Here is an 11,254-nt window from a genome sequence, read left to right as displayed (position 1 = left end):
CATTCCTCGCTCTGCTCCTGTTCCAGAATAACGTCAAATTAGATCATAAATGAAGCATAAAAGTATTTGTAGCTGGGCTCTGATATAAAAAAAATAGTAGTAGCCAATACCAGGGGTCTTCCACAGGGGGCCCATGACCCCTAGGGGGTCCTCAGAGTTACTATACAGGGGCCCACCAAATCATTGTGGGATAGGACTTTTTTTTTTTTTTTTTTACATTAAACCACTTGAACCATAGCATCCCTTTTCCAAGGAGAACTTTAGCCAACAATAGCTGATCTACAAGGTTGTAGTTTGAGCTTGTAGATCAGCTATTTTCAAAGTAAGGTGCCTCAGCAGGCCCGGCGCCACGGTGGGGCAAAGGGGGTGTTTGCCCCCCTAAATCAACCTCTTTGCCCCCTTAGATCAAATAGTTACAGACAAAACAATGGTACATTTCCAGGCATTCAATTACGAAATCGTGCGCCTCTTCCCTCTATAGATATGCAAATGTGGCGCATTGTCTTCATGTCCAATACCTGCCCCCGATTGCCCCCTCTGTCATTTCATCCTGGCGCCGGGCCTGTGCCTCAGTGTAGCAAATATTGCTGCTAAATAAAGATCAGCCAAGGTGGGATGGTTGGAATCCGTAGAGATGAAGCAGCTCTGGACCGACTAGTCACTACCACACCTCATCTTTCTGGTCTAGTGAATCAGTACCTCAACATCTTCCCAAAAGCTTCCAGGTCTTCAAGGAAAGAACATTATCAGCTCTCAGGAGAGATTGCATTGAGGTCAAGAGAAAATGCTCTCAAGCAATGTAAATTGATTGAGTTGCACTGTGGAGGCAATCTGTTCAAAGAGAACACACCATTGAAGAGTCTGGTTTCATCAGCGCTTGTGTCAGATGGGGCAAAAAATGACATTCTTCCTGGGCCTACACAATGTTTCTGGTGCTGACTGGGGAGGAAAATTTGTTGGAATCTCCAAGAAGACATGGGTCAATGCCTACTTGAGGCTTGATGATGATGATCCTGCCATTAACTGCTTCAAGGACCTTCGAATGGGTTCCATTCCACCTGAGCTTGTTAACGGCAAGCTTCCATCACCATTGGAGTCATTGGAGCATGGAGGTCCAACAACCTTGCCATTACTAGATGGGAACTATTTCGGTCAAAGAACTTGAGGGTGAGATGCTACCTCCAACTCGTGCTGCACGGCTACCACATATCCTCTGTGCCAACTACGTCACAATGCGGGATAAGTCATTCATACCTGGCAAATTGCCCTGAGCTTCCACCAATCGAACAAAATGGATGGAATTCAGATAGTGGAGGGTATGTAACAGTCAGGTGTCTTGCCCTCCCTGCTCCAAAGGCAGTACTTGAGCTCATCAAATGTGGTTGCAAAGCAGGTTGCAAGGGACGGTGCAGCTGCTCAAACAATAACCTGCCTTGCACTGCTCTCTGCAAATGCTATGGTGGAGACTGTTTCAACACTATCAGGGAGGACATTCAAGATGATGATGACGAAGATGAATAGATCCTACAAATAATGTATTGTAGGCATAATTTACCATGGGCTCTTTAAGAGGATAGGTGTGTGTGTGTGTGTGTGTGTGTGTGTGTGTGTGTGTGTGTGTGTGTGTGTGTGTGTGTGTGTGTGTGTGTGTGTGTGTGTGTGTGTGTGTGTGTGTGTTAGTGTGAGTGCAGTGTGTGAAATAAATGGACACGTTCTGCGTGCCCAAAGTGAGAAGTTGCAATACCTTTATTCCCTGCAGTGTCAACAATAATGGTAGAATACTAATAAACTATCAAAGTACTTTACATAAACGCAAGATATTCTAATACTATTCAAAATACTTGCAAATCACATATATGGGTGCAAGAATAGGGGCAAAACTAGTCCCGGACCCCCTGTGGAAGACCCCTGGTATTAACTACTACTCATTTTTGTAATCAGTGCCAAGCTACAAAAACTTTTAATGCTTAAATTATTATCTAATTTGACATTGTTCTGGAACAGGAGCAGAGCGAGGAATGTAATGAGTACTGAGACCCGGGTGAAGAAAGACCCCAACCAAAAGTCAGAAAAGATTATTCTGGCTACTTTCAAAGTGTAAGAAATCAACTCAGAATATTTAAAACCCTATAAAACAACCCTAATATTATGAAAATCGGACATTAATTGTCTGGCATACTATTATGGGAGGTCCCAAAAGATATGACCCCCCAAATAAGGGGTGGGGGTCGGGAAAATTGGAACCCCATCATTTTCTGACAGTTTGGTCCCTATGAAAGCCAAAAAAGCAAAAAAATCACTTTGAGCAAAAAAGTCCTACGGAAATACACATCGTACCACACTAATTTGGCCCTGGGCAACTGGAGAGCTAAAAAAAACAAATTTGTTTTAAAGGGATTGCTGGACCAAATGATTGAAGAAGAGGATGAAATGAAGACGAGAGTGGCTGAAAACATAAAATTGTTTCAGCTGGAGGTCAATTCACTGTGTGAACAACTTAAGATGCCCCCTTTTGAGGTACATCCCCATTCAAACTCTTCTCTCCCCCAGTATCATTCATATGTTTTAGGAAGGCCATTGAAATCCTTGGTGAAACTTGCATCTTTGTCACTGTGACTTTAGGCGGAAAAGGGAGGCACCATGCTGCAGCTGGAGAAGGCAACTCGCACATGTGTGGAGGATTTGAGGAGACAGAAGAGTGACAGGATGGAGAGGCTCCTTGCTCTTGTGTCTAAAGACCGTGAGCTGTGTGACCGGATGTACTCCTCCCCCTATGTGATCAGCCATGATGATATACCCTCCCAGGAGCAGCTACGGCACTACCGCTCATACCTGGATGACCTAGCCAAAGAGAAGGTTTAATTCTTGGATGTTTAATCCGTTTTGTAAATGTCTGCACTTGACACTTTGAAGGGGCCTAATGGTGCGTTTTGCATTGCTGTTATAGCTGTCATCAAAACGTGTTTAGTACCTGGGTTCTTCCTGTTCAACCTGTGTAACTGTTAATCAGGCTAAATGTTAATTGAGCTAAATGGCATCCTGTCTGCTTGTTCAGGATCGTCGACATGAGGAGTTCATCAGCATGAAGAAGCGGGTCCTATCATCCATGGGTGATCTGGAGTTGATCCCTGAAACGAGTTTCGAGAAGCAGGTGTTGTGTGAGGACGAGGGGCATTTCTGCCTTTCCACCAACAACCTCAACGGGCTCAAACTCCACCTCAGTCAGGTACAGTTGCACTTAACCACTAGATACTTAGTTCCCCAGGGGCTTGGATTAGTCCTTTTTTCTCTCTACACCAAATCACTTCACCAAAAATGGCAGATCTACAATCTCTCATTGCAATTCATTGAAACAGTGTCACCGCCCTTGTCTGTAAGTCGTACCCTTCCTTTTTTGTTGTTCCACCAGATGGAAACTGCAAAACTGCAGAATGAGCAGCATTGTTGTACAGTTCGTAACAAGATCCAGGACTTGTGGGAGCGACTGAAGAATCCTCAGGAAGAGAGGGACGCCATGTCTGTCCATATGGTCAACTCCAAGAAGCGGAATAGAGCGGCAGTAAGGCATTTTAGTTATGCATGTGTGGTGGACATTGTCAACATTTCCTGAAGGTCATTGCCTCAATTTGCTTGTCTTATGTCTGACCAGCTAGAAGATGAGCTGCAACGGCTGGATGAGCTCAAGTTGAAGAGCATTAAAACCTTCACAGAGGTTGTCAGAGCGGAGGTCGTCTTGTTGTGGGAAAAATGTCTCTATAGCCAGGAGCAGCGACAGGCCTTCACTCCTTATTATAGTGGTGAGTGGCTGACCACTGACCAGACACACCCATTGATTGTTTTTTTAAAGTGCTTATGCATAACTAGATTTGTACATGTCTGTCACAACGTTTTGTCCTTTGTGGTCCTTGAATGCAAACGATAACAAATGCATCTTTCTTAAGACAACTTCACAGAGGAGCTCCTCAGCCTGCACGAACAAGAGGTAGTAATTCTCAAGAAGTACTATGAGGATCACAGAGCTGTTTGAGGGAGTTGAACACTGGCACAAAAACTGGGAACTGTTTGTGGAGCTTGATGTGAGTACTGTCTTGAGCTTGTGTTCTACAAATGAAATGTGTTTACACTTCAACACTGTGTATACTTTATAGATTGGATAGGGATATAGATATATGGAACACTCTTGGACAAAATAACTAAAACCTCAAACTATGTTTCAAAGAAATCTGGGTTATTGAAAAACCTTAACATTCTTACAGTATGTCAAAATGGTGAAGAATGATTATGCACTGTACTAAAGGGCATTTCACTTTCAAACACTTCTTGGGTCATTAACATTTACTCAAGCTTTTGTGTGCACTATTTCTAAGTTTTGGGGTGTTTAGATATTTCATATGCATTTGATCAGACGGTGCCCTCAGAATATTTGTCAAACGCCAATGTTGGTATTACTCATTAGCCAAATTCAAATGCTTGCATTTCTGTGTCCTCAGTATGACTATACAGTGAAATTGGTTATCTGACAATTGTGTAAACTTCAGGTCTTGCACTGCATGGCCTAAATGTCACTAGGGTAACTTGTTATGTGAAGTCTACAAGGTAGTTATGTGACTAGTTTAACCATAACATTACTATGCTGGAGAATGCGATGAGGCAGAAAAGGCATGTCCCTTGTTTTGGTGACTACATAGAAATACTGTTCATATAAACAGAGCAACTAACATTAATTCAATTACATTTAAATAAATTGCTGCTACTTGTCGCTTGTTTTAAGTATAAAGCAAACTTATATGTATGTAAAACTATCTGACAGAAAATGCATGTTATAGTTTCACAAGATGGTATTGCTATCTAGTGTTCATGTAACACAGCTCTGTTTACACCCTTTTTTCAATATTGATTTATACGTACATTGTTTTATTCTGAATTTATTATATTCAATTTTATTGAATGGTGTTTTTTGAAGTTTAATGGGCTTGTGCAGTCTGATCAAATGACTATTGAATCAAGGGAAACTGTCTGGGGTGCACACAAAAGCCAGAGTAGATGTTTTACCCCAGAAGTGTTTGAAAGTGTAATGCCATCATTGTGTAAATTGTATTTGTGTACAGTAGCATAACTCCTTGTATGCACATTGTTCCACTTTAGAAAAAATGATCCCAATGATCCCTCCAGATTGAACAACAGAGGGAACCTTCTTAAAGAGCAGAAACAAAGGGCTGATAGTGCAGAAATCTCTGTCCAAGGTGAGAAATAGTAAATGCTCACCGAAACCCAAAATGGTTGCTATTCAAATGCACTTCAAAGCATACTTGTTTTTTTTTCTAATATTTCTTTATCCCACGATTTTGTAACTAATTTTCACCCCTGTGTCAATCATCTAATGTGATCCTGGGCTCTACACACCCTCCAACCTAGTCCCCATATATGGGGGACAAGGGGAGAGCAACTGACTTGAACTCATGTTTCCTTCATGCCTGAGTGTCCACGTTGCTCCCCCTGACAGGGGGAAGTTTCCCTGGTTGGACATAGCGTGTGGAAGGAACATGTTATTCCAACAAGTTACTTTCCCCTCCATCAGGCGCCCCAGCTGGCCAGGGGGAGGTAGTTTAGTGACCAGGATTACTGCATGTTTTTTGTGAGGGTACCTACCCTAGGGGACACGGGGAGAACATGCAAACTCCACACAGAAAGGCCCTTTCGCCAACCCCGCCTTCGGGTATGGGCACTGATGGAATGATGGAGGAAACACGCCGCCAGCACCCACAGCGTCCCGAGCGGGAATCGAACCCAGGACCTTCTAGCTGTGAGGCGACAGCACTACCAACTATCAAAGCCTACTTGTTTTGATAATGAAATTACATTTGGCATGTGCCAGCTGGACTAGGTTTGGGAAGCTACTGTATAGTTTTTATTGGGCACTGTCCACTAGGTGGTGCTCTTTAAAGCATATTTTTGTTCAACACACCAGTGGTAATCATGTTACCACCTTAAGCCTGGCAGTGCCATTTCTTGTGGGCATGTCATTATAGACATTACGTATATGGAATAACATTTTATGAGACAAAGGTGAGCAGGTGTTTGCCCACCTGCCCCTGGCAGTTGAATAAAACTTTCAGGCAGGTGAAGTTTGCTTTCAGGTTGCCCGGACAGCAAGTGCTTGTCTGAGATGGTTACTATTTTTTTGGGGGCGGGAAATTTATATAACTTTTAATAATCTTGATGGAATAAAGTCATTGGAAAAACATGGCCCCCTCACATATTTGGACGGTATGAGTTGCCAGCCCAGAATCAAGGACGGGTGTTTTGACTAACATGACTAACATGGAAGTTAAAATGGGAGGTTTACAATGGGTTCTTTTATCAGACGCCCCCTTCTTATACAAATATCTAAATACAGCAACTTAAACTGTCTGGGGTGTTCACAAAATCCTGCGTAGACTATAAATGACCAATTTAGTGAAATATCACTGACACTGCCCCTGTCAACATTGTCCTCTTCTCCAGCTGGAGAAGACCCTCAAGGCTCAGGTTGAGGCATGGCAACAGGAGCACGGCAGGGAGTTCTTGGTTAACGGGCAGCAGTTTATCGAGTACGTCCAAATGCAGTGGAACAACCTCCAGATGGAGAAGGAGCTGGAAAAGCAGGAGAGGGTAAACCACATGGACTAAACTGTCCTTGGCCCCTGGGGGAACGAGAGACATTTCCTGGTCTAGGACAAGGACTGTCTAAAGAGGACGAGACGCGAAGAACGTAAGGGCGCCGCCATGTTGCTCACATGGTGCTCCATGGAAGGAAAAACATGCGCAATGGGCTATATGCAGCCAACACTTCCGCGTTCAGCTTCCTTGGTCTCAACTGCGCATGTTTCTTTCCTTCCATGGGGCACCATGGCGCAACATGGCGTCGCCCGTACGACGCCATGTTGTCTTCGCGTCTAGGAGTGGAAGTGAACTACAGTACAGCGGGGCGTCTCTTTCCTCCGCTGATTTCTACCGGGTCGGAGGGACGCAGAGGTGGGTGAACCAATATTCACCAGGGGTTGCTCCTTGCGTGCCTGCCCCATTAGACCAGAAGGGTGGCTGGGACAGGCTAATATTGCCTTAACAAAATCGGTTGGCTGTCTAATTCATTTATGTTTGCTACAAGAGACTAATGGGTTTTTAAGTCAAGCACTTTGCGGTCTGTTTAAAGCCACAGTAGTTGGCTCCAGGTGCCACATTTTGAATGCAGTATAATGTTCAGCAACTACTGATTTATGAAAGACGATAAATATTTTCATGGAAAAAATGGGAATAGTGTGAGAATCTCAATTCTTGAGGAAAATCGAGATTCACATTTGAGCAAGAATCGTGCAGCATAGTGTTGGGAGCTTGTAGTTCTGCTATTTTTGGTTGACTAATTATTTTAAGATTAAAGTGTGTTTGATGTTCAGAAGCAGACATTTCATAAATGCAAAGGCCTCAAAACTGTAAAACGGCAGCAACACTGACGATACAAACCTCACATTTTCAATCGCGTTCCTCGGCCGTGCGTGCAGACAGCATTGCATTCATTAGGCTTTTCCATAATTATACCCCCATGCTTACAATAGGGGGTAATCCCTCCTTTTTTAAGGGGCATTTAGATTGACGTGACATTAGGGATACATTTTGGACCATAATTGCTTTCAACCAGAGGCTGTATGAAAAGATATTTTCATATCGGTGGCTCAGGGGTAGAGTGCCTGGATGGTAACCGTAAGGTTGCCAGTTCGAACCCGGGCTCCCCCAGAGTTACTGTCGAAGTGTCCTTGAGCAAGACACTGAACCCCTAATTGCTCCCGATGTGCTAGTTGGTGCCTTGCATGGTTTCCGCTGCCATCGGTGTATGAATGGGTGAATGTAATGCACAATCTCTGTAAAGCGCCTTGGATAAAGGCGCTATATAAATGCACCATTTACCATTTACCAACTCTGTTGTTCCTCCCAGGGTGAGAAAAGCCATGGGTTGGGGAAGACTCGTGCACTGGACAGAAACAAGGACCTCACTAGACCTCCGCTTGTAGCCCCTTTCGGGACCCTACGTAAAACTTTTCTGATATTTTGTTGAGTTTTACGTTGGGTCCCTGCTCGCTACTGTACTTTCGTATGGAAATTCCTATATGCGGATATGGAGATTCTCTCTAAAATAGGACCCGCGGCATGTGACGCCATTATTTTCCTTGAGTTATTCTGAATTCGGTAACTTTAAGTAGCTATACATCCAGCTGCGAATATCTCCTGTGGCGCGGAAGCCGTTAAGTATTTTTAATCTTTGTTTGACCGATTTGGTCGCTTTATTTCTTCTTGTTTGTTTACCGTTTATTGTACCGCCTCCCGGTGTGCGGTTGGCTTGTGAGGCTACGTCCCTGCCTCTGATCTGCTGTGTCATAGCTATAGCGCCACTAGCTAGCCAGATAGGCGGTACAATGAGGTGTCAATAAACAAGGAAGGAAAAGAAGAATCCAAGCTTCCAAATCGGGCAAACATATATTAAAAATACTTAACGGCTTCCGCGCCACAGGAGATATTCGCAAAGGTATGTATGTGTACTTATACTTTACATATTCAGAAAGCCTCATACTGAAGAATATCGTCAAAGAGCGCGGGGAGGCGTTTTAACATGTAAACATGAGCCAGTAAATGTTTTAATCAGGTGGCATGGACGACGTGGAACAGGACCCAATGCACTGGGTCGAACAAATGTCAGAAACTTCAGTAGCATTTGGGTTCTGCTTGGAGGGCTACTCCGCTTGGTGCCTTGAGAAACGACGGCACCTTCAGCTCAAACTCATTGGCCGGGACTGGGAGCTATTCAGAATTTGCAGTGATTTCTTTTTTTCTTTTTTTTTCCTAATGCATAAATGATACTAAAGACAAGGTGGCGATCCGAGCACTCAAAAGGTTAAAAATGAGAGAGTGGTAAAAATATTTGAACTTTATTTATAAAAGTTAAAAGAAGCCAAACTTTTTAAATGCAGTACAACTATTTTAAACACCCTCTCCTCATTCTTTTATTTGAGTGCTCGGATCGCCGCCTTGTCTTTAGTATTCCAGTCCCACTTTCTTTGAAGCACCAGCCTACTTGATAGATAAATTATACTGTGGTACGCCCTCCTATGGAGCTTTGTTAATTAAAGCACATTTCATCCTACACTATTAAATGTGAGTTTAATTATCTCTAATATGATTGTTGCCATTAGCCACTTAATTAAGCCCACTTAATAACTAACACTCTACTTGGACGGCTTTTAGTTTTTACGTTTACACCAATCTTAAGTGAAAATTGGCAAGCTACCAGCTCCATACATTGCAGCACAACTTGTGAGCCAGACTAGACATGCAGGGGTTCAAGTGGTAAAAGCTGCAATCCAAATGCTTTTATGTGCGTTGTCTCGATCTCTCTGCTGCAATGATGTCAGAACTCAAATGTATATGGCAGTGTCCTACACCATGGTCAACATTTCTAGACTATTATATTGTATTGATGTTTTCAATAGGTTCCTACCATGCACACAATGTGTTGATCATTAACTGGGCTGTACCTGTAAAGTAGAACTCATTAATCATAAAATTAATATTTTAGTTGACTAAAATCTTAAGGTCAAATTGCTGAAATGTAGACTGACATCAGTGCATCTTTTCCTTGCAGCGTGAATTATCCAAGGCGGCACAAAGCAACATGAAGACAGGACAGCTGAACTCGACAGTCAGTCGTCGTTGATGGTCCTACTGTAGTAGCACACCAGGAACTGATTGGACCACCTCACTGGTGTCTCAACAAGGCATTATTTGGCACTATTTTATGGCAGACGGCAATTTTTTTTAACCACATTACTGTCATGTTTTCTGTTTGTCTAATTGTTTGTTCAGACATTAGTTTTTAGCAGTGGAAATGTGGTCTAGGTGAGAACCCGAGACCGAATTCTGTGTGACATTGCAATGCATGTTCTCTCTCCAAAGTGCACATTTTAGTCCATGTTTTTTTTTAATAAATGTTTTTTCAAATGATGTAATGTAATTTGATTTTGTCTGACCATTTATGGAACCAGACCAATACTATACGAATATAAAATCTAAACTTTATTGTGGTTCACAAGGCAACTACACGGGTTTCTCTACACTTGCTCATTAGCCATATTGTCATCACCTGGAAGGAGGTGCAATATCTTTAGGTGACTTGTGCTATCCAGAATTAGCTATAACATGTTCTCTTTGGTTTGCTTTGCGAGATTTTTATTAAGTAATAATGGCTTCTGATCACTGCTATAGAGGGCAGTGGTTCACTGAATGCATTCTGTTCAATAATTAAGACCTGGAGAGTTGGGTCTGAGAGAATTCATCTTATCAAATAGTCTGTGGCTGAAATGCAGGATAAATAATGGACCTTGATATGAAAAGGCTTAACCCTGTAACACGCAGATTAATTTCTACTTAAAAAAAAATACTTTACTACTACTAGGACTTATCAGATGAAATTATGTAAAAATAAAGTTGTATGTGAATGTTATGCACATTGATAATTTTACGTACTTTTATCGGTAATGTCAGGTTCAAAATTGCAGAGTCCAGAGATTTTGAATTTGTGTGAATTTCAGCCTCTGTGGGGGGTATTTATATGCAAATTTGACCAATGGCATTGCAATGAACATCAATGATTAGGTGAAATAAATAACTTTTTTAAATTAAAATATGTTGTATTATTGCAATGCTGGGTGTTACAGGTTTAAACCACTGCTTGAGTGGACCGGAGCTGCAGACTTAAAAATCTATACTAACTCCCTCCCCCCTATACTAGTTTAGCACAAATAATCTTAATATATTCTCAACCCACAGAGCCTAGTCCTTCCATGTGCCAGAATGGTACCTCCCAGTCCCGGCAGAGTAGTTCAGGAGGAACGGATTGTGTGGCCCTGGTTTTTCCCTAATGGGACTTATCGAGGGTAGCTACTGGGACGTAAGTCGGGACTTGATCACTCCCGGCTGGGTCACCTGAGTGAGGGGTATGATGTTGCGAGACCAGAAACCCCGATGACCTTGGGATACATCACTGAGGATACGTCCCAGGTGCATCCATTTATGTATGTATTTTGTTATAGTTCTTCTATTTATAGTGACTCATAGGAATAGACTAAGTGACAACCAGGAATAGTTTGGTGACCACCGGAGAGACGGGTGGCAGCCGGAAATTAGACGGCACCCGGGAGCAGTATGGGTTAGCGCCCCAGCCTGGGTC

At 42.8% G+C, this 11,254-nt stretch overlaps 1 pseudogene across 1 annotated transcript in view; it reads left to right on the top strand.

Moving 5' to 3' along the window:
- The window catches only part of LOC310857074 (protein regulator of cytokinesis 1-like), a 7,187-nt pseudogene extending 518 nt beyond the window's left edge, over positions 1-6,669 (top strand). The window contains exons 2-9 of the transcript XR_014571042.1: positions 2,395-2,517; positions 2,623-2,856; positions 3,056-3,226; positions 3,410-3,559; positions 3,650-3,797; positions 3,942-4,060; positions 5,146-5,243; positions 6,505-6,669. The product of XR_014571042.1 is annotated as a protein regulator of cytokinesis 1-like (transcript). The remainder of the gene's footprint in view (positions 1-2,394; positions 2,518-2,622; positions 2,857-3,055; positions 3,227-3,409; positions 3,560-3,649; positions 3,798-3,941; positions 4,061-5,145; positions 5,244-6,504) is intronic.
- The last annotated feature ends 4,585 nt before the right edge of the window (positions 6,670-11,254 follow it).

This window comes from Protomyctophum parallelum, assembly GCF_964188405.1.
Source record: "Protomyctophum parallelum genome assembly, chromosome: 4".
Lineage (NCBI taxonomy): Eukaryota > Metazoa > Chordata > Actinopteri > Myctophiformes > Myctophidae > Protomyctophum > Protomyctophum parallelum.
Note: the sequence above shows the minus strand (reverse complement) of the source record. Positions and strands in the feature narration are given on the sequence as shown.